This window comes from Pan paniscus, chromosome 2 (assembly GCF_029289425.2).
Source record: "Pan paniscus chromosome 2, NHGRI_mPanPan1-v2.0_pri, whole genome shotgun sequence".
NCBI classification, from domain to species: Eukaryota; Metazoa; Chordata; class Mammalia; order Primates; family Hominidae; genus Pan; species Pan paniscus.
In genome coordinates this window covers 61,053,217-61,076,070 of record NC_085926.1, presented here as the reverse complement: position 1 = coordinate 61,076,070, position 22,854 = coordinate 61,053,217, and the positions used below count along the sequence as shown (strand labels likewise).

Below are 22,854 nucleotides of genomic sequence, written 5' to 3'. Positions count from 1 at the left end.
AAAATGCTTCCAAATATATTATCTCATTTGAATTTCATACAGGCCTAGGATCATTATTTTATTTTAATAATGAGAATCATGAAACCCAAAGGGTTAAGTGTCTTATTCCAGTTCTCCCAGCTTCTCAAAGACAGAATCCTCTGTCACCACTGGTCTCCTGGTTCTTTTCTTCTGTACTCAACAACCTCCCTGCCTAGAAGAGTTATCGTAAATGCAGATTTTTATATAGCCTCAGCTTTTATGTATTTCAAACTCACTTTGACCCTACACAGCCTTCTCTTTAGCTCTTGTGTATTGAGTGTTAAATGTGTGTGGCATGCTCCTGTGTTCGTGTGCCTCTTATCCTTCTTCCTAACCTAGAGCTTCTTTATTTTGTCCAAAATTTTTATTTTTTTGAGAGGGCCTGGGGTAACATTTATCTTTTTCCAGTCTTATAGTTTTCTATTTCCCCAATTTCTGTGAACAATGATAATGGTAAGTATCTAATGATCAAGTGATTTCTTTATGTTTACCCTGTTAGGAGGTGTACCGGAATTCAGAATTGCTGAATCTTTGGGGAAATTGTAAGAATGTGGATTTGGGAATTTTGTATAAGTTAAATGAAGCACTGAGATCTTAGTATAGGGAAATCTTTTCAGCACTGAGCAGAGGACTCATAAGTAACACAACACATGGAGTTGTATGGTCAAGGAAATGGCAGAAACAGGTTCTTTTTGCAAAGGAAGTTTTCCCTGGACATTCTTAGGTAGCAGTCGTTTCTTTTTCTTGGACCTCCTATAGCATTTATTCAGACCTTTTTTATGACTTGCATTACTTCTTGTACTATATTTTAGTACTTTTATTGTTATCATCTCTCTTACTAGACTCTGGTCTTTTTGAGGACAGGAATGTTTTCAGATTTACTTTGCCAACTCTGTGGCACCTCTAGCACACAGCCTAGAATGTAGTGGTTAACAAATACACATTTTCTGGAATTTCTAGAGACTTATACTTTCTCCTTGATGTGATACTATCTCATTTGAATATTTTACAGTAAGCAGGTATTACCATGCAATCAGGAGAAAAAGTGAAGATATAAATTTCTTTTGAATGATTAAATGGATAAGTGAATGATTAAGAATTCAGTGCTGCTAGGGAAATTCAGAAACAAGGTATCATTTACTGAACATTTAAGCACTGGTTTTCCAAGAAGTGTAACATTCTTCATACTTATTACCCTAAGTACTTTTTCAGCATCTTGATGAAATTGGATGGACATAGGTGTATAGTAGCTGAAATAGTCAATGTTCAAGATTTTCACCTCCTGATTCAATTCAGTTTCTCTAAGCTTCGAAGATCTTGCTTTGAATTTGTATTTTGTTCAGGTGTTCCCAAGTGATTTTAAGGCAGCAGAGAGGTTATTAACCAAATTGATCCCTGGGGTGTGAAAAAGTGAATTCAGCATCTCTCTTGGGCTCCATCTCCAGAGTGGAGCCATTTCATCAGGAGAGTCTGGTTCATTCATTCCTGAGTTCAACCATGTTCCAACTATTCATCCATTTACAGTCCTCCATCCCTGTGCAATCTGTCACCAAGCAGTTGCACACTCTCCTTATTTCAGGTTGCACAGAACCAGAGCAAAAACCAGACGGGATAAAAATTATGCATGTATTTAGATGCCACAAATTGCTTTCTCATTTTCTCATGTCGACAATTAGGATGATTTCAACCTTATGTCATATGGACTGAATGTCTCTGTGTTTGTGTCTTACATTGGGACTGGCATGCTGTTGATGAACACATGGAACATTTCTAGAAAATACAAAGTAGGCAATGCTTTCCAAGTTAATACTTTGATTGTGGGATGTCATAGTATTTTTGGACTCAAGGACATTGTTTATTTACAATTATTGAGGCCTTTGAGACTTTGAGGGAGCTGCACATCAGCTTGTATGGTGTGACATATACAATTCAGTAATGCCTTGCTTGCCCTCCTTACGTTGCACCTTAGAATTTATGTAGGTCACAGTTATTGGAGCTTGGCATTTTTCCTAAGTAAGAACATATTTCACGTAGGAAGCATGTATAGGGTCTAGGCTTATGTATGCCAGTGAACCTTTTGAACAACTTTCGAGTTGAGCATTGGAGAGGAAGAAAAACAGGTAGTAGATAACCTTGAGTCTTCCAGAATGAACATGGAGAATTAAGAAAAAAAAAACAACCTTGTTTTTTCACAAGATAAGTGTTTCCCTTTTGAGAGCCTGCTGTATTTATTATTCTTTTCAATCTTAAAGCTTTAGTTTAAATCCCAGTAGTAACAGAGTTTGAAATCAACAAACTAGAGAGGTCTCAAATGATGGCTGCTGCTTTTGGGGGATAATCATTTCTTTGGCACACAAAGAGAACACCAGACTAGGACAGGCCCACATATAACCCCTGTGGATGGGACAACATCATGAAGACTGTGTAGCTGACGGAAGCGCATTTCAGCTCTGAAGATGTTGTCGCCTATATGGTAATTGCAGGTTAGATTTAAAAAAATTAGGGAAGAATGCTAAGCTATATTGAATCCCTATTATCTTCTAAGTTATATAATTTGACCCTGCTGACATGTTTTAAGGGATACTTTTATATTTCATTTGTAATTGAAGAAATAGAGGATCGGGGATGTTAAGTAATATGCCTGGTCCTACAATAAGTCATCAAAGTTGTAGGTTTTTCATTTATTCCCTGGCCTTGCACTGTATTCTGTGAATCTTATATTTAACAAACAGGTCCTATGTGGTCTTTATGTTTTCAGCTGGAGTTTCTCTCTTTCTTTTTTCATTATTGTTTATGTTGTCCTTGCACTAAATAACTTTGTTTACTGATTTTTCTCTTCAGATCCCTAATATCTGGCATTGTACCTTGTCTGTAGAAAGTGTTCAATAAATACTTGCAAAAGAGAATTTGAAATCTAGTGTATTGTCACACAGACTTGGTTCTATTTTTTACCCGTTTAATACTTTCGTTTTAACAAAGCCTCTTTTAAAATCAACAAACCATAAATATTTAAAATACCTTCTATGTGTAGATGTGTAGAGCAAAGTAGGAAATACAAAGTTCTTCTTCTTCTTTTTTTTTCAGACAGAGTCTTGCTCTGTCGCCCAGGCTGGAGTGCAGTGGCATGATCTCGACTCACTGCAATCGCCACCTCCTGGTTTCAAGTGATTCTCCTGTCTCAGCCTCCTGAGTATCTGGGATTACAGGCCACACCCTGTAATACAAAAAAAAATATTTTTTGTATCTTTAGTAGAGATGGGGTTTCACCATATTGGTCAGGCTGGTCTCGAACTCCTGACCTCAGGTGATCTACCCACCTCAGCCTCCCAAAGTGCCGGGATTATAGGTGTGAGCCACCGCACCTGGCCAAGTTACTCTTAAGAGGAAAGCTTAATATTTAACTGTGAGAGATGAAAACTGTCAGGGGGGGTTTGTTTTCTGCTTCTATTTTTAGGTGATCAATCCTTTGCCTATTTTAATTATTTCAAGCACATCTTCTTGGCATTTTATTTGCCAATTAACATTTGATTTTCTTTGCTGTTTAAGAATTGGAGATCTTATCTCACCTGTATCGATCTTTTATATAAAATTCCTCCTGTGAGTTTGTGTCATGCCAAACAACTGAGTGGCAGAACAAACTGCATAGCCATGGCAGTGTCTACTCTTACATCCAGCATCCAACCATGCCTCATCACCTCCACCACTATGGCTTGGGCCCAAGCTACTGTCACCTGTCACTTGGATTATTGTGGCAGGCTCATAAGGGGTCTTCCTTCACATCTTTTGGTTGATTCTCAGTACCGAAGTCAAATGATTCTGTTACAACGTAAGTTGGGGAGAGATCCCTCCTTGGTTCACAACCTGCTCACTTGCCTTGGAGAAGAGATGGCAACTATGATGGTGGCTTACAAGGCCCTGCATCATCTGCCACCGCGCTTGTGGTTCTCTGACCTCCCTTCCTCCTGCTTTTTTCTTGGTCATTCCACTCCAGGCTCTCTGCTTTTCTTCTAGCCTTTTAGGGTTGCTCTACCCTTCATTTCCCTCAGCCCTATGTGCTTTACTTCCAGGAACTTGTACAGTAGGGCTTGCTCTCTCATCTTCTTGGGGTTTTTACAAGATTTCCATGAGGCCCACACCATTCAAGTTGGAACCTCCTCCACCACCCACCCTGGTACTCTCCCCACGCTCCTTCCGGGCTTTGTTTTCTCTACAGCACCTATCACCAGCTAACATGCTAAATACTTTACTAGTTTATTTTGTTTTGTTGTTGATATGGTTTGGCTCTGTGTTCCCACCTAAATCTTATCTTGAATTGTAATCCTTATAATCCCCATGTGTTGAGGGAGATACCAGTTGGGAGGGGATTGGATCATGGGAGTGGTTCCCCCATGCCATTTTCCTGATAGGGAGTGAGTTCTCACAAGATCTGATGGTTTCATAAGGCAGTTTTCCCGGCCCTTACCTGCTCTTTCTAGCCTGCCACCATGTAAGATGTGCCTCTTCCCCTTCCGCCATGACTGTAATTTTCCTGAGGCCTCCCCAACCATGTGGAACTGTGAGTCAATAAAACCTCTTTTCTTTATAAATTACCCAGTGTCAGGCATTTATTTATAGCAGTATGAAAATGGACTAATACAATTGTCTTTCTCTCTCAACTACAAAGAAGACCCCAAAGGCATGAAGACAAGTTTTTTTTTACTTTTGTTTTCTGTCTTGTTTCCTATTGGGCCCTACTGCCTAGAATGGTGTCTGGCTCAAGTAGATGCCTGATAAATATTTGACTGAAAATGAGTGAAAATATAGCTGTCAGACTCATAGATGCCATAGATACCAACCAGAAGCTGCAGTATGAAGTCAAGTGGCTGGGGCTTTGGACCACAGAGGTCCCAACCCAGCCCCAGCTCCACACTGTTGAAGACAAGACTTAGCTAAGCACTGGATCTTGGTCACTTACTTAATACCCTGAGCAGCAACTCACCATCCTCTTACCTATCTATAAAATTGGATTGGTAATACGTACTTCACAGTGTGTATGGACTGGAGAAGATTCTATATGTCAAGGGCATACTATAATGATTGATACTCCAGAAATATTCAATATTGATACTGTCATTTAAAAAAATTTCCTTGAATGATTACTCCTCCTCCCATCCTTTTCCTGTTTCCCCATCTGACTACCTGAGAAAATTCTAACTCCTCCATCATTGTCCCACTTAGACTCTGATCTAAAAGGGGACACTTGAGCACATAGTTTTAGACAGTTTAAACCTAATTGTTTCATTGTTTACATCTTGAAGAAAAGACAGTTGTTTGCCAGATGATTTTCATAAAACTTTGCAATGTAATACCCAGTTTTAAGCCATCTATTAAGAATTGAGTGATTTGATTTGCAAAGTTTCTGGGACATTTACTTCTAGAGAGTTCCTGCTACCTGCCTGGAAATTTTCAGATCATCCATCAGGTTATTTATGAACTTTTTATGGAGAAAAATTAGGTATTTATAAGAAAAATTGAGTTAAAAACAAAACAAAAAACTTTTTCTTGATCCTTCCTTTTGCTATGCTATTGACTAAAATGATTTCAAATATCTGTTCTATCATAAGTTTTCAAGTATGCATATGCCTAACATAAGGTAGTTTTAGCTTCCTTCTCTTGTGGTAAAAGTATTTTGATTCAATAGGTAAAACACAAACTTGTTCATGTACTCAAATGTATTAATTTTTTGCTTTGTGTTTAGTAAAAAAGTGCCAGTTGAAATAATCCTTAAATACAAGTGATTTCTTGTTCCTGCGTGTAAACCATTCTTCCGTGAATCATTTTTTTCAGTTTTTTGATGATTCTAAGGGAAAAACCTTTCTTTTGTACTACATTAACCTCACACTGTATTTACATTAAATAATATTCTTTGGAGAAAAAATGATTTGGTATACTTAGTGAATTATGTAACCTCCTAGAGGCACTGCAGACTGTTAATGCTCAGTGGAACCCAGCAGTTGTAACTGATGAAACATCAGCATGGAGGCTATAAAATAAAAAAGAAGTAATTGGGGACATGTTGGGAGCTGGCAAATGGAAAACACTAGCAGATGTAGCCCTGAAAAGAGGAGAGAAAGTTTAAAAAATCACATTTACTAGAAGAGTAACTGCACAGATGGATGATCGAAGTTAACATTTCATTCAGTTAGAAAAGGGATTAGAGATTATATTTCCATTTCTAGTACTTAAAAGAAGTAATACTTAAACTCTCACAATGAACCATATAAAAATTACTTTACAGCAACCATATATATCTCAAAAGAGTATTTGTCCATGAGGTTTTCATCTCTTGGAAACATAGTATAGACATTTTTGGAGCCAGCTTGTACTTATTTTTAAGAGCTGATTATAAGCTTCTCTTCCCAACTCCCTGATCAGTGATATCATGTTGGTAGCCTGAAACCAGCCACCATGAGTATATGTATTAATATTTACACCATGAAAACTGACAAACACTACAATTAGAACACCCCCATCCCACCACCAGCTGTTGTTAAGCATTTACCACCACACAGGCAGATATGTGCATTAACTGCCCTCCGTTAATGGAGGATGATGGAGAATGAGCAGAGTTCGGGCATTCAAAGAAAGCCTCTCTGCCTGGTTGGTGTGATGGAAGTCCTACACCACAGAGAGTTTTGGCTATTTCTTAATACTGAACTCATGCATAGGCAATCATACACTCATGATACATATGCAAGAATCATGCCAATTGGTTTTAAAATATAAAATTCTGATTCTAAAACATGTTTTGCTCTAATAGCCGTCCTCAACCCAGACTTGTTATGTCTGTGTGCCATGTTGCCTATCGTACAGGAAAAAATACAATTCTTTCTCTTCAGTGGTATGATACTATTTTCTATCCCCTGCCTTCATAACTTTTGCTTTCAGTTCATATATTTCTCCATGCTCCCAATAGTGAACCTGAGAAGAATGGGCTGATGGCTCAAGAAGAGACTAGATGCTTTTGATACTATGTTATTCACATACCTTTTCTTTTCCTGGGCTCAAGAGTATCCATGTTGTACGTATTTGTAAGAGCTGATTATAAGCTTCTCTTCCCAACTCCCTTTTCAGTGATATCATGTTGGTATCTTGAAGCCAGCCATGGTGAGAGTATGTATTTACACCATGAAAATTGGCAAACACTACAATTAGAACACCCCCACCACCCAGTTGTTGAACATTTATTACTACACTAAGGGAGTAAATGTTGCCATTAAGAGAGCAAGCATAATGTGGGGGATAGAACAAGAAGAAGTAGGTTAAAGAGACCCTACTGCATGCCTACCTTTGATTTCTGCTTCTTCTAATGTATTTTGGTCATCTTAATAATTTTTATGTTAACATCTTATCACTTAATACAATTTTTGAAAAAATGCCCCCTTTTTTGTTCTTCTCCTTTTTTTTTTATTATACTTTAAGCTCTGGGATACATGTGCAGAATGTGCAGGTTTGTTACATAGGTATACATGTGCCATGGTGGTTTGCTGCACCCATCAACCTGTCATCTACATTAGGTATTTCTCCTAATGCTATCCTTACCCTAGCGCCCCAGCCACTGAAAGGCCCCAGTGTGTGATGTTCCCCTCCCTGTGTCCATGTGTTCTCATTGTTCAATTCCCACTTATGAGTGAGAATGTGCAGTGTTTGGTTTTCTGTTCCTGTGTTAGTTTGCTGAGAATGATGGTTTTTAGCTTCATCCATGTCCCTGCAAAGGACATAAACTCATCCTTTTTTATGGCTGCATCGTATTCCATGGTGTATATGTGCCACATTTTCTTTATCCAGTCTATCACTAATGGGCGTTTGGGTTGGTTCCAAGTCTTGCTATTGTGAACAGCTGCAATGAACATACATGTGCATATGTCTTTATAGTAGAATGATTTATAATCCTTTGGGTATATACCCAGTAATGGGATTGCTGGGTCAGGTGGTATTTCTGGTTCTAGATCCTTGAGGAATCACCACACTGTCTTCCACAATGGTTGAACTAATTTACACTCCCACGAACAGTGTAAAAGCATTCCTATTTCTCCACATCCTCTCCAGCATTTGTTGTTTCCTGACTTTTTAATGATAGCCATTCTAACTGGTGTGAGATGGTATCTCATTGTGGTTTTGGTTTGCATTTTTCTAATGATGAGTGATGATGAGGTTTTTTTTCATATGTTTGTTGGCTGCATAAATGTCTTCTTTTGAGAAGTGACTGTTCATATCCTTTGCCCACTTTTTGATGGGGTTGTTTTCTTCTTGTAAATTTGTTTAAGTTCTTTGTAGATTCTGGATATTAGCCCATTGTCAGATGGATAGATTGCAAAAATTTCTCCCATTCTGTAGGTTGCCTATTCACTCTGATAGTAGTTTCTTTTGCTGTGCAGAAGCTCTTTAGTTTAATTGGATCCCAATTGTCAATTTTGGCTTTTGTTGCCATTGCTTTTAGTGTTTTAGTCATGAAGTCTTTGCCCATGTTTATGTCCTGAATGGTATTGCCTAGGTTTTCTTCTAGGGTTTCTATGGTTTTAGGTCTAACATTTAAGTCTGTAATCCATCTTGAGTTAATTTTTGTATAAGGTGTAAGGAAGGGATCCAGTTTCAGTTTGCTGCATATGGCTAGCCAGTTTTTCCAACACCATTTATTAAATAGAGAATCCTTTCCCCATTGCTTGTTTTTGTCAAGGTTGTCAAAGATCTGATGGTTGTAGATGTGTGGTATTATTTCTGAGGGCTCTGTTCTGTTCCATTGGTCTATATCTCTGTTTTGGTTCCAGTACCATGCTGTTTTGGTTACTGTAGCCTTGTAGTATAGTTTGAAGTCAGGTAGCATGATGCCTCCAGCTTTGTTCTTTTGGCTTAGGATTGTCTTGGTCAGTCTCATAGTTAGCTTGTTGCATTGATCCCTTTACCATTATATAATGCCCTTCTTTGTCTTTTTTTGATCTTTGTTTAAAGTCTGTTTTATCAGAGACTAGGATTGCAACCCCTGCTTTTTTTTGCTTTCCATTTGCTTGGTAAATATTCCTCCATACGTTTATTTTGAGCCTATGTGTCTCTTTGCATGTGAGATGGGTCTCACACCTCTGAGTCTTAACTGTTTTTCCAATTTGCCAGTCTGTGTCTTTTAATTGTGGCATTTAGCCTGTTTACATTTAAGTTTAATATTGTTGTGTGTGAATTTGATCCTGTCTTTATGATGCAAGCTGGTTATTTTGCCCATTAGTTGATGCGGATTCTTCATAGTGTCAATGGTCTTTACAATTTGGTATGTTTTTGCAGTAGCTCCTGGTAACAATTTTTCCTTTCCATATTTAGTGCTTCCTTCAGGAGCTCTTGTAAGGTAGGCCTGGTGGTGACAACATTTCTCAGCATTTGCTTGTCCATAAAGGATTTTATTTCTCCTGTGCTTATGAAACATAGTTTGGCTGGATATGAAATTCTGGGTAGAAAATTCTTTAAGAATGTTAAATGTTGGCCCCCATTCTCTTCTGGCTTGTAGGGTTTCTGCAGAGAGATCTGCTGTTGGTCTGATGGGCTTCCCTTTGTGGATAACCCGACCTTTCTCTCTGACTGCCCTTAACATTTTTCTTTCATTTCAACTTTGGTGAATCTGACGATTATGTGTCTTGGGTTTGCTCTTCTCGAGGAATATATTTGTGGCGTTCTCTGTATTTCCTGAATTTGAATGTTGGCCTGCCTTGCTAGGTTGAGGAAGTTCTCCTGGATAATATCCTGAAGAGAGTTTTTCAACTTGGTTCCATTCTCCTGTCACTTTCAGGTACACCAATCAGTTGTAGGTTTGGTCTTTTCACATAGTTCCATATTCCTTGGAGGCTTTGTTCCTCCCTTTTCATTCTTTTTTCTCTAATCTTGTCTTCACACTTTATTTCATTAAGTTGATCTTCAATCTCTGATACCCTTTCTTCTGCTTGATTGATTTGACTATGATACTTGTGTATGCTTTACGAAGTTCTCATGCTGTGTTTTTCAGCTCCATCAGGTCATTTATGTTTTTCTCTAAACTGGTTATTCTAGTTAGCAATTCCTGTAACCTTTTTTCAAGTTTCTTAGCTTCCTTGCATTGGATTAGAACATGCTCCTTTAGCTCAGAGGAGTTTGTCATTACCCACCTTCTGAAGCCTACTTCTGTCAATTCATCAAACTCATTCTTGGTCCAGTTTTGTTCCCTTGCTGGGGAGGAGTTGTGATCCTTTGGAGGAGAAGAGACATTCTGGTTTTTGGATTTTTTAGCCTGCAAAAGTGCCACCTTTGAAGACTGAAGCTTGGGGACCTACCAGTGGTTGGTTGGGGATTTCTAAAGGCATTTCTGTAAACGAGAAAAGTCTTCTGACACTTTAGGTAGGGTTAACTTGCTGAGACTGCCAAGAGATGATGTACACTCCAACCTGTGATTTCTGATTTGTTCTTGAATGAAAATTGTTCTGTAACCTTTTGAGGTTAAGACTCAGTATTCAAATATAATGTTTGCTTCATTGAAAAACTTGGCATATAGATTGCCTTTCTGTAGTGACCATCTAATATAAAAAGATTTCTGGAACATACATGCCCAAGACATGTCTAAATATAATAGCTAATGTTTATTGAATGTTTGTTATATAAGTGACAACATGCTAAGAGTTTTACAGAGTCACCCATAGTGATCTTATATAATCCTTATCATAGTCCTTAGTCCTTTGGATTTGTTACCACTCTATTAACCCTATATCTAGATGGTGAACTTAGCCTTAGTGTATAAAGTAACATGCCCTGGTTCACTAGTGACAGTGAAGAATTGAACCCAGGTCATTCAGGTTTTGAGCTCATGCTCTCAGCTGCTATATTTAATTATCTCTTGTAACTCAGAGGTTGTGTTAATCAAGGTTATCCAGAGAAAAAGAATCAATAAAAAGAGATTTATTATGAGGAATTAACTCATTTGATTATGGAGGCGGAGAAGTCCCATGATCCGCCGTCTGCAAGCTGGAGATTCAGAAAAGCTGGCGGTATAGTCTCAGCCTGAGTCTGAAGGGCTGAAAACCAGGAGACCTGATGATGTGAGTTCTAGTTAAAGTCTGAAAGCCTGAAAACCAGAGAAGTGAAGGTGTAAGTCCCAGCCCAAGGGCGGGAGAAGGCTGATGTCCCTGCTCCATAAGAGAGAGCAAATTCACCCTTCCTCTGCCTTTTGTTTTATTTGCGCCCTCAGTGGATTGGATGATGTCCACATGCATTTGTGAGGACAGTTATCTTTACTCAATCTACTGAGGTTCAAATACTAATCTCTTCCAAAAACACCCTCACAGGGTGTTTCACAGACACACCCAGAAGCAATGTTTTACCAGCTACCTGGGAATCTCTTAGCTCAGTCAAGTTGACAGTAAAATTAACTATAACAGGCTGGGCACGGTGGCTTGTGCCTGTAATCCCAGCACTTTGGGAGACTAATGCGGGCAGATCACTTGAGGTTAGGAGTTCAAGACAAGCCTGGCCAACATGTTGAAACCCTGTCTCTACTAAAAATACAAAAAAAATTAGCTGGGCATGGTAGCTGTAATCCCAGCTGCTCAGGAGGCTGAAGCAGGGAATCGCTTGACCCTGGGAGGTGGAGGTTGCAGTGAGCTGAGATCACACCAGTGCACTCCAGCCTGGGCGACAGAGCTAGACTCCATCTCGAAAAAAAAAAAAATTACTATCACAGTATCTATGAAGCTAAGCTCTTATGAATGACCTGGCTGAAGTGAGGAGAGCCCACTGTGAGGGAAGGCTATTGTAGGATCACTGCAGTGCAGATTAGTAAATTGCAGCCATCAACTGATTAAATATAAAAACAGGTGTATGCTTGGGGATGGTGACTTCAGTGACCTCTAAGGGGCTATACCACTCTTCCCTGCAAAACTGAAATGATGGTGCCCAATAAAATGTCTTCCCTGATCATCATTCACCTTCTATTGGCTTGTTTCACAAATAGTGAAATTTCATCTCCCTCAATGCCATGATGGGTCCAGTGGGACTAGGATCAAAGTTATAAATAACAGGGATAAGTCCTGCTTGCAAATGGGATATCAGAGACGATCATGATAATGCTAATTAATATTAATAAATAAATAACTTTATGGAGAACTTACCATGTGTGAGATAAAGTTCCTTCTACTTTACATTCAATTCTTACAACAACACTCCAGTAGGTACAATGAGCCCTATTTCACAAATAAGGGAACTGACACACTGACAATCTAAGTTACATGCTCAAAGTTACAAAGTGGAAAGTGATGAAGTTGAGGGTTGAGCCCAGGTAATCTGGAGCCAGGGCCCACATCTGTAACCCTACAGGTGTGGAATGAGGTCCAGGTGCTATGAAAAATGATGTCTTTGAAATGGAAATACAAACCAGTTTGTATGCCAGAAACTTTTCCCTCTTGGCTTTAATTCTGGATAGAGGGTAACTTGTAGATGATCTAAGTTTAAATTCTAGACCCCAGTGTTAGGATTGTCTTTCGTTACTTACAGCTCCAAAAAGATCCTCCAGTGAACATGGGTCCTTCTTGCTCTGCTCACATCTCAGACTGTGGGTAGTGTCCACTGAGGCCAACTACTCTGGGAATCTTCAGGAAATAGAGATAACCAGGGGAAAATGAACAGTAATTACCTGGCATTAAGTTGAGACCTTTTGTGTGAAAGGCATGTGAAGATAGGCCTTTCAGCAACTTAATGAGCCTTATCATGGGCCTTCAGCTTTTCTGAATAAATTTGGAGGTAATAAAATGTTGGACCTTGCTTTCAAACCAAATTATACTACAACATTATTTTGAAAGACCTTTGGAACAAGTGACTGAAAGTGTTTTTTCCCCTCCTTCCTGAAGATAGAATCAGTTTCTCCTTATTAATGAGAACCCAGAGTAATTTCAGAAGACAATGAGTAAATAAAAGTATTTAATAAAATGAAATAGAATCTGATTTGTGTAAATGAACTCAAAAGAGTGCCCCATCCTGTTTGCCGCTCGCAGCTTTGTTCATTCGTTCCGTAAATATAGTATCTTCTCACTATGGGCCAGACACTGAGCTAGGCACTGGTAATGACAAAGGGAACATAGGCAATTAGCAAGTGGAAAACTAAAGAGAAAATAATTAGAGCCTTTTTAAAGTGCTAGGAAGAAAATAATGGGAGCTGTATTGGGGAGTAATGATCTACTCTAGCTAGGTCCAAGACACAAGCTCAGGGGAGATGACATTGCACTGAGGCCACCTCAAAACCACTCGTCAGATAAAAATTAGCAATCAGTAAATGTATATGTTTATAGAAGAGTAAGTATCGCTTTTAGTGGTGATGCATTTAATCTTTTTGTATAGTTCTGCCCCTGTTTGCATTCCTTTGTCCTTTTATAGCCTCTCTTTGGCATCTAGGGCCATCCAGAGCCTTTTTATTACAAAACATACAGACACTGTTTTCAGACTGTGTGCTTACTCTTCCAAATCAATTTCTGGCATCGTATCTCATGGCTCATTTGCTACAAAAGTAAGGTGATTTTAGTTAACATAGGAAGAATTTCAGGACAGGAATATGCCCCATTTTCTATTCCGTGGTACATTTGATTGAGTAAACTGAATTTAAACAGAAGGCACCTGCCCCGCAAGCAAGGTGACCTCTCTTGGGTGAATTAAATCATGTCTCATGTTGCTTAAAAGATGTGACTCTAGAGAAAGGTTGAGAGGGACAGAAGTCATTGCACAGTTTACTCTTCCATTTTCTATTTGTATTAATCTTTTAAAATAATACAACAGAATCCTTAACTAAATAAAATTTTTGGAAGGCCTTAATAAAATTATTGGAAGCTTTCTTTAAAGTTGGCTCATTATATTTTTTGTACTGTAAACTAGTTGGTAAATTTAATTTCATTATAATTTTGTTTAATGTCTGGGTTGATATTATGATTCATCACTCATTTACTTAATTAGTAACACTTGAGTTTATGTACCAAAAATGTTCAATTTGCACACTGATATTTTTCAGTTAAATAAAATTATGTTTGGGGAAGATAAAGCTTTTTTTCTATTTTTGAAGCATGCTTTTCAGTATTGTTCTTGATTATCACCAAATATAAGCCATCAGCAAGAGTAGTAAGATGAGTTTGCTGCTAATATGTAGCAGAGAGGACAATAGTAGTTTGGCTTGGACTAGAACTGTCTGGCTTCAAATTATGGTGCTTTGAAAGATACTTTAACTTTCTGTGTTTGTATCCTCATCTTTATCTTTAAATTGATACCTCTCTCATACTATGTACCATAGTAACTACCTCTCGTGTGAGAGAATGAATTTAAAATCCACTTAGTGTGATTTTAATATTAATGTTATTATTACCACTTATTTTAGAATTTGTAGGAACGAAGAGTGATTTTTAGAGGTCATGACTCTAGTCTTCTGCTCTAAGGAAAAACTTCCCTAGTCCATTTCTGATTAATTTCATGGTTCTCAACTTAGTTAATGAGTTCAACCCTGCATGCAAAGCTGTGGACAAGGGCATTCCCAAAGTCACAGGCTAATAATGGAGGCACATTTGTGGCACATCATTTTTGCTTCAGTATTTGGGAGAATTAAAAGTGTGTGTACGTATTAAAAGCAGCATAATGATATTATGCAGTAACATGCAAAATTTGCATGAATTTTTAAAGTACTAGACGAGGCTTTAAAAATCATTTACATTTACAGAGGCAAACTTAAGATGGCACCACGAAGACCCGAGGATCATTTGCTTTTGTCATTCTAGAGACTTAACTGGAAATGTCTGAGAAATACTAGAGAAACTGATGGGCTAGTTACCTGTTGTAAATGTTGTTTCTGTAAGAAAATTCCAGGATTTTCCTCAGCCGTCCCTTTTATCTTCTAGCATTTTTAGGTAGTGAGGGTGGAGGAGTTAATGATATTATGTAAGCCATCTGGTGCAGCTAATAAAATTCTAAGGTGACTGCAAGTTGGTTTGAGGTTCAGAGTCATCTGGCTGTTTGGGAGATGGTCTCAGTCCTGGCTTGTGGAATGCCGCTATTGCTTCATTCTTGCATCTCTCATATGAACAGCGTGTCACCTTTTTCTTTTTTCAGTACTCTTCTTCCCAGGCCCTATACTTTCCTACAAGCTGCAATGGCCAGCCGGAGTGTTTCTCTGAACCTTATGCACAACTGTATACATGCAGTTGTCTCATCATATCCTCTCAACTGTCTCAAGGTATCTTTAAGAATAAAATTAATAAATGGCACTTCCATCCTTTTATTTCCACACTCCACAAATCTCAGAGTCATTCTGGCTACCTGCCACACCCTCAGGACTTCCCTTCCCTGTCATCCATTTTATCAGCAGTTTATTTCTATTTTATCTGCTGAATATATCTGGCATTTGTTCATTTTCCTTCCTTCCTGCTGTCACCCCTCCTTGCCTATCTCCCATCATTTCCTCCCCTTCCTCCCACTGGACAGTTGGGCTCTACCTATTGCTCCAGCCTTCTTGTGCTTGGCCTTTACTCTTGGCGCTCCTGCCTCTTATCAGGCTTTCAGATCCATTCTATGCCAGGCTCTCTCTAGACACAGTGATACCTCCTTCACATGGTGAACTCTTAGCCCTCCTCTGGGCTTTTGGCATTTTCTCTTCCAGTCCAAGGATGGTTATCTTGCTTTTCACTTATTTCCAGTTATAATTATCCACTCATTACACACAATGGCACCATTTAATTATTGTCTCTTTCTTTCACTAGGCTGTGGATTCCATAAAATCAAGTCTTTTTCACAGTTATAGCCCCAACACCTAGAACAACAGTTATTTCTGACTAAATGAACAGATGATTTACCATATTATCTGTTCCGGATGGAAAGAGAAGTAAAATATTAGCATATCCCCCACTAGTCTACTGGACTGAATTTCTGTTCTTAAGTGGAAAAAGCATCTTTTGGCCCTGATGTCAAGCTCAAAGTTGCTTGGATCAAATGATGTTGGGTATTGAGTGGCAAGCAAAGGAGTTTAAACTTTGTATTGGAAGCATTGGGGAGCTACTGTAGGTGGGAAGCCCCCAGCTTAATGGTCTCAAACCTTCACTTCCCTGGCAGGATAAAGGTAAATGTGTGTTGCATACTTTGCCAAGACCAGGAAGTCCACCGGGTCCTTGAGAGAGGGAGGGACTGCTCGGGGATGGGAACACCTAAAAAAAAATTCACTCACTACAATTGCATTAACAGGACAGGATCAAAGGTCATATTTCCAGGTTCCATGGCCAACGCTAGGTTCTTTTTACTCACAGCTGACTAAATAATAATTAGGAGGAAGCTGATGAAAATAAGCACCAATGACTGTTTTTTTTCCCCCTCTGTGCCAGATTCTATGCCAAGCACTTATGTGAAGTAGATAGTATTACTAATCCTATTTTATGCATGAAGAAAGAGGTTGAGGTTACATAACTTGGTGGAGGCCTGACAAGAACTAAGTGGCTCAATTCAGGTCTGACTAATCCTAAAGCTTGGGCTTCTGGCTGCCAATAAATCACAGTAGGACAAATGTTAATAAGACAAAATGTTATTAATAATAGCATCTTTTTTATATTCTAGACAACAGCTCAGGGATGCACATTTGTTTTCTCCTTTTGCTCCTAAAAGCCAGGTAAGAAAACACTAGTTGCTACATTCCTCAGAGGACTGAGAATTCTGTAGCTCCACTGGCCAACATCCCTTGGGTTCTAAATGTTCAGTTATAATAATAATAAACTGGAAACAATATAAATAGAAAATGGAAAGGGACCCTGAGGAAAGATTGGGCATGATTTCATTGTACTCCTAAAACTTTTCTCATATGCTTTTGTGCCCAGTAGTGTTTATTCTGTAATGAGTCCTTAATGTACCTCAATAGTCATAGAGAAACCCCTTTTGCTCTCTAGTGGCTGTATGGGACCATGGTAATAATAGTTGCTCTTGTTTATTTCCTGTTTGATGTGTTTTGATGCAACAGACTATTCAGCTCAGACAGAGACCGTGTGCTGCAGGTGAGGAACACAGGCTTTGGAGTCTGAATTCAAACGCAACTTCTACTGCTTACAGCGATAGCAACCCAGGGGTGTTTCTTCGACTTGCTTCCTTCATTTATTCCTCAAATGTTTATCAAACATCCGCTGTATATCATGTGTTATGTTAGAGGCTGGGGTTACAATGGGGGCAAAGATAGACATGGTCCTGGCTCTAGTGACGCTTACAGTTCAATTCAAGAGAGACGTCAAATACACAAATGAGTTTGTGGTAAGCTTAATGACAGAGAGGTACCTAGAACACAGAACTAGGAAATAACCCAGGTGTGGGGGGCTTTCTAAGGTAACCTAACTAAGAGTTAGGAACAAAGCTCTCAGCGTGGTGCTTAGCACATACTAAGTAAATGATAGTTACTACACGGTGAATTTTCCCAGAGAAAGAACCATAGACACAACTTTATTTAGTGGAAAGTGACTAATATGGTTGACTTTTGTCAGTATTTGGATTTTATATTGTATAATATAACTCTATGATCTTGTTTATTTATTTTTCCTAGAAAGAAATGAAGTCAAAATAGTTGCTTGGAAGAATTGTTCAAAGATGCCAGACATGGTGGCTCATACCTATAATTCCAGCACTTTGGGATGCCCAGGTGGCAAGATCACTTGAGCCCAGGAGTTTGAGAGCAGCCTGGGCAACACAGTGAGACCCCATCTCTACAAAAATTAAAAATAAAAACATTAGGCAGCCTTGGTGGTGCACGCCTATAGTCCCAGTTACTTGGGATGCTGAGGTGGGAGGATCTCTTGAGCTTGGGAAGTCAAGGCAGCAGTAAGCCATGATCATACCACTGCACTCCAGCCCAGATAAGAGAGAAAGACTCTGTCTCAAACAAACAAACAAACAAATAAACACACACAGTGTTCAAAGATAGGCCATGAATGAAGACATCTAAACACAGCCATCTTGTTCCATAGTTAGTTCCAAGATAAAGTCAAACAGAAACAACTAGAAGCCTTGGGGGCACTGTTTGTTTGGTAAATTTTGATTCATGGTCTCATTAATGCCTCATCAGCCTCTTGACCGTTAGTCTGTTCAGGTAGCTCTGTGTGGGGATCTTCATTCTCTGGTAGCCAAGATAGGATTGTCCTAATGATGACTGGTTTTAGTGTCTCCATAACCACTGGTCCCTGAATATAAAGCGCTATGCATAGCTAAACAAATTCTTATTGCTTTCAGCCTGTGTGCAATTTAGCAGCAAGACATTTCATATCTCACAGCATTCACTAGTCCTACTCAATTAGGAACTGCTTGCAAATCAGAACAGCTGATGCTCATAATGACTGAAGTGGACATGTTTGCCCTGAAAAGGAAAAGAAAATATTTCAATTGTCATTGAATAACTCAGAAAGGGACCAGGGTGTTGTCAGGGGAAATATATTGTCATTGGCCTTCCTGACTGCGGAACTTCCCTATAGGTTATGACAATACAGCTGGGACACACCAGAAGGGCCAATGTGAGAAATAAGAACTTGAAACTGGGGCCACCTGTCTTTCTGGGGGTGGTCTCCTGTCCCATTTTTAGTTATACCCATATTCCCAGGCACAGATTTTCATTTTAGAAAAAAAAAAAAATTAAGGCAGTGGTGATAGAGTGCTAAAGCAGCTTTTTATTGAACAAAAATAAAAGCACCAGAATTATTCCGCATACCTTCAGTGATAAGCTTACATGAATGTACTGCATAATATATACTGCTTAAGGGCATGGACTTTGAAGTCAGACAGTGAAATTTTGGCCCTGCCACCTCCTAGCTGTTAACTTGAAGCAAGTTACTTAACTGCTCTGAGTCTGTGTTTCCTGATCTATAAAAAGGGGTATCTGTGGTTACCTCAAAGGCTGTTGAAAAATTGAATGTGCCCATGCCTGCAAAACACCACGCATAGAGGCTGGCAAGTACTGAGTGCTAAGTAACTGTTGACTGATTTGTGAGTTCAGTTTTGACTCAGTTTCTGACTTCTGCTGGCTAGAACTTATAACTACATTAAGACACCCACCTGGTTAAAAAGGTAGAAGACTCAAATTATATACGTGCACATACGTACATATGTATCTGCTTAGGATATAGTAAGACCTCAATCAATATTAGTTTCTTTCCAGTTCCAGTCATGTTGGTATTAAATTAGTATGACAACCAAGGCTGAAATGGGCAAATGTGAAATAGATCTATCACAGTAATTATTATCATTTGTATTACTTTAGAATTTAAAAAGCTCTTTCAACATGCATTGCTTTAGTAAGTCCTTACAACAGCTGGGGAGGTGTGGAAGTGTTTTTTTATTTGTCCATATATTCTTTCCTCCACGCAGCAAATGCACGTGAGTGCCTGTGGTGTGTCAGGTACTCTGCTCATCCTGGGAAACCAAATAGATGTCCTCACAGCCCTGTCTTGGTGATCCTCCAAATGTATGTCCTAAGATACCAAAAGGTGGTATAGACAAGGTAGTTATTTCCAGTGGTTAATGTTTTATAGATGAAAAAAAAATGAGATTCAGTGTGGCTTGTAAGTGACAGAGCCAGATCTCAAGCTCCAAATCCCAAGTCTTTTCCACTGGATCCCATGCCTGCCTGCCTGAATGTATCATTTGGAATAAATTCTAGAGAGAGCCTGGTGTAGCCATTCATTTTACAGATGAAAGGCACCGAGGCTTAAAGTGGGTAAATGATATGCTCAAGACCATCTCTGCTTTAGGGGTAGCTATCAGTTCCAATGAGGGAACCTTTTGACAGCATGCTAAATCTTAGAATGTATATAGCTTATTCTGCACTAATGTAATAGCTGCATTTTAATAAATTGTGTTTTATCAAAAATTCGGTATAAAATGTTTGTTTCAGGGGCCATAGTTAAGGGGCGCTGGAGAGTTTCAGACTGAAAAATCAAAGTTACTTTTTTTCCTAGCAAGAACTTAAGAAATAGGAATATTGTTTTATAGCGGTAAAACCTAAATGCCACTGAGCAAATCCAGCACTTGATAAAATCTAGCTTTTTTTCAAGAGTAAAGAACTTTCACTTTCTATCACACCAGCACTATCATTATGTGTTTAGACCTTTGTCACCCAGTTACAGGAGACAGAGCTCAAAGCACTCAAACAAAGCAGCTGTATTTTGTAGATGCAGAGCCTTCTTCCTTCTATGGTGTGGTGCTAGTTCTCAGTGATGGATGAGTTTTTAGTAAAGAGTTGGTCAGCCTGCTCTGGGCCAGATCCTATTCTAGGCAGAAGAATGAGTAGAACAGACCATGCCCCTATGCAAATGGAGCTTATTTTCTATTGGAAGACAGATAGTGATGAAAAGAAGGAAAAAAGGAATGGAGGGAGGAAAGGAAGGAAGGATATTGGGTTAGAAAGTGATAAATGCCATGAGGAATTATCAAACAAGGTAAGGAGAATTAGAGGGAGAGGGTGGAGTTGGGGGCTGGCTTGTGTGCTGCTTTAGATCAAGTGATCTAGCAGGGCCTCTCATGGCCACATTGAAGATGTGACTGGAGTAAGGAAGAAGCCATATGGCACCTTGGAGTAAAAGTCTCCCAGGCAAAGGCAGCAGCAGGGGAAAAGGTCTTGGGATGGAAACATAGCGGGCCTGTTTGAGGAAAGCATGGAGGCCTGTGGGCTGGAAGGAAGAGTACAAAGCAGGGCAAGAGAAAAGCGGCCTGAGAGACAGTTGGGAACAAGAGCGTGAGGGACCTTGTGGGACTTTACTCTGGGTGAGATAGGAAGGTACTAGAGGTTTTTGGCCAGAGGAGGGATGTTACCTGACTTAGCTTTTAGCAGGCTCCTAAGTAGAGATAGACAGTCCAGGATCACAGGCAGAAGCTGAGACTGTTGGGGAATTATTGTAGCCCTTCTTGCCAAGACTTGGTGGTGGCTTGATTTTGGAGGTCAGGGTAGAGCTGGCAAGAAATGGTTGGATTATCATGGATGGTATGGTTGGATGGCAAGAAGTGGCTGTTAATCTTTTGAAGGTTGTCCTAAAAGGATTTGGTGGTGGACTCCAAGGTGTTTGGCCTGAACAACTAGAAGAAGAGAGCCACTAGAAGAAGAGAGCCACTATTTTTGAGCACTTTATTTGTGGGCTCAGGTATGTGTTTGTGTGAAAGACTAAGGTACACTAATGGAGGTGGTTCCTTCAAGTGAGAGTGTGTAGAAATGCCTTATGACATTGCTTATGACATTGTAGAAATTCCTAATGACACTGTTGTGCTGAACACCTATCAACTTCAGTGGGGATGGCACCAGGTTCAAGAGGCTGAAGAAGAGACCCAGAGACAGGAAACGTGACATGGGCTTTTACTGGGGGCTTACATACAGGGGAGAGAGTCCAGTGGCAGTGGGCTGGACAGGAGAACCAGGCAACTTGCAAAAAACATGCAGTTTATATGGCATATTTACTTAGCACTCTCCCTGTGACAGTCTCTACCTGGCAACCTTCACTTAACCCCAAACAAAGGACCTTGATTCCCTATACAGCCATGTTCCATTGGACAGGCCAGGGGCTCAGATGTTCCTTATAGATTAGGAACAACTCTCTGGGTTGGCCATTCTTGGATTCTTAGCTTGGAACACCTAACCACATTCAAGTGCATCTGCCATACAGGGTTATTCTTAGGGTATGCTTAAGTTATTGCTATCAGGTGTGTTTGCCATACACACATGTTCAGATACAAATGTGGGTGGGATTATAAAACCTGTCCTTTTCTTCATACATGCCTTCTGCCCCTCCCCTCTATTCACTTAACAACATTTCTTCTTAGCCATTCCCTACCTGCAATAAAATGTTCACTTGGAAGAAGACCAGTCATTTAGGACTTAGTGTGATTTTAAGTCAGTATGATACCTTTGCTAGATATATTTACATTTAAACCTAACTTTGCACTCTATGATGGCACATAGATTTAGTCTTTTAGGCTAACTTTAATCACTAAAGTTGCTTGCCCAGAGAACTGTGCTGAAAAAGTTTGTGAAGCTGGTTCTGGGCTCAGCAGGAAAGAGGAAACCTTAATCATATCTGCCATTATAGGGACTGAGAGTGGCATATCATATGTGCATAGTATTTGATAGCCTAGCTATGGCTGCCACACCAACACAAAATACTTTTTGTCCTATCCTTTCCCTCTTGGAGGAAGTTTTGGCAATAGCAAATAGAGGAAATATTTTCCTTTTTTACTTTCTTGAGGCCCGCTTGCCTTGTGACACAGGGAGACCACTGGCCCAAAGATCAGACTGTAATATCTAAAGGCCTTGATGAATTATGTGATACAAAACTCAAGTGCTCTAGGAGATAGGTCCTTTACCTTAATGGGTAATGCCTTTGCCAGGTCATAGGCTATTTTTTCTCTAGCATTCATCACTGCCAAACATACTGTAATTAACATTCATTTATTATGTGTACTGTTTCTCTGCTTCACCAGAATGTGAGCCACAGGGCAAAGACTTTGCTCTGTGTTCTTCAGTGCTATTTCCCCAGTGTCCAAACAGTGGCTCTAGGAAGTAAGTGTTGAGTGAATGTTGAATGAATAATAATAATAGTAAGTTGCAGCCTAGAGTTAGGATAAATGATTACTTAAGGTAGCAGCACTTTTTTTTGAAAGCAGAAAGCTCCTGTAGTAACAAAAATCACTGTAGCTGTATGGGTTAGTGAACATTATTAATAATTAGAGTGATAATGAAGATGATAATAATAAGAGATTTCTCAAAAGAAGAGATATGAATGGCCAAGTATATGAAAAAAATGCTTAATATCCCTAATTATC

General features: G+C 39.3%; 1 protein-coding gene across 9 annotated transcripts in view; it reads left to right on the top strand.

Annotated features, from left to right (window-relative positions):
• The window catches only part of FHIT (fragile histidine triad diadenosine triphosphatase), a 1,503,390-nt gene that overhangs the window by 122,936 nt on the left and 1,357,600 nt on the right, over positions 1-22,854 (top strand). The window contains exon 3 of one of the 9 annotated variants that reach the window (XM_034956789.3): positions 16,636-16,687. The exons of the other annotated variants lie outside the window; for them this stretch is intronic. The gene's annotated coding sequence lies outside the window, so the exon portion shown is untranslated. The remainder of the gene's footprint in view (positions 1-16,635; positions 16,688-22,854) is intronic. 9 annotated transcript variants of the gene reach the window in all.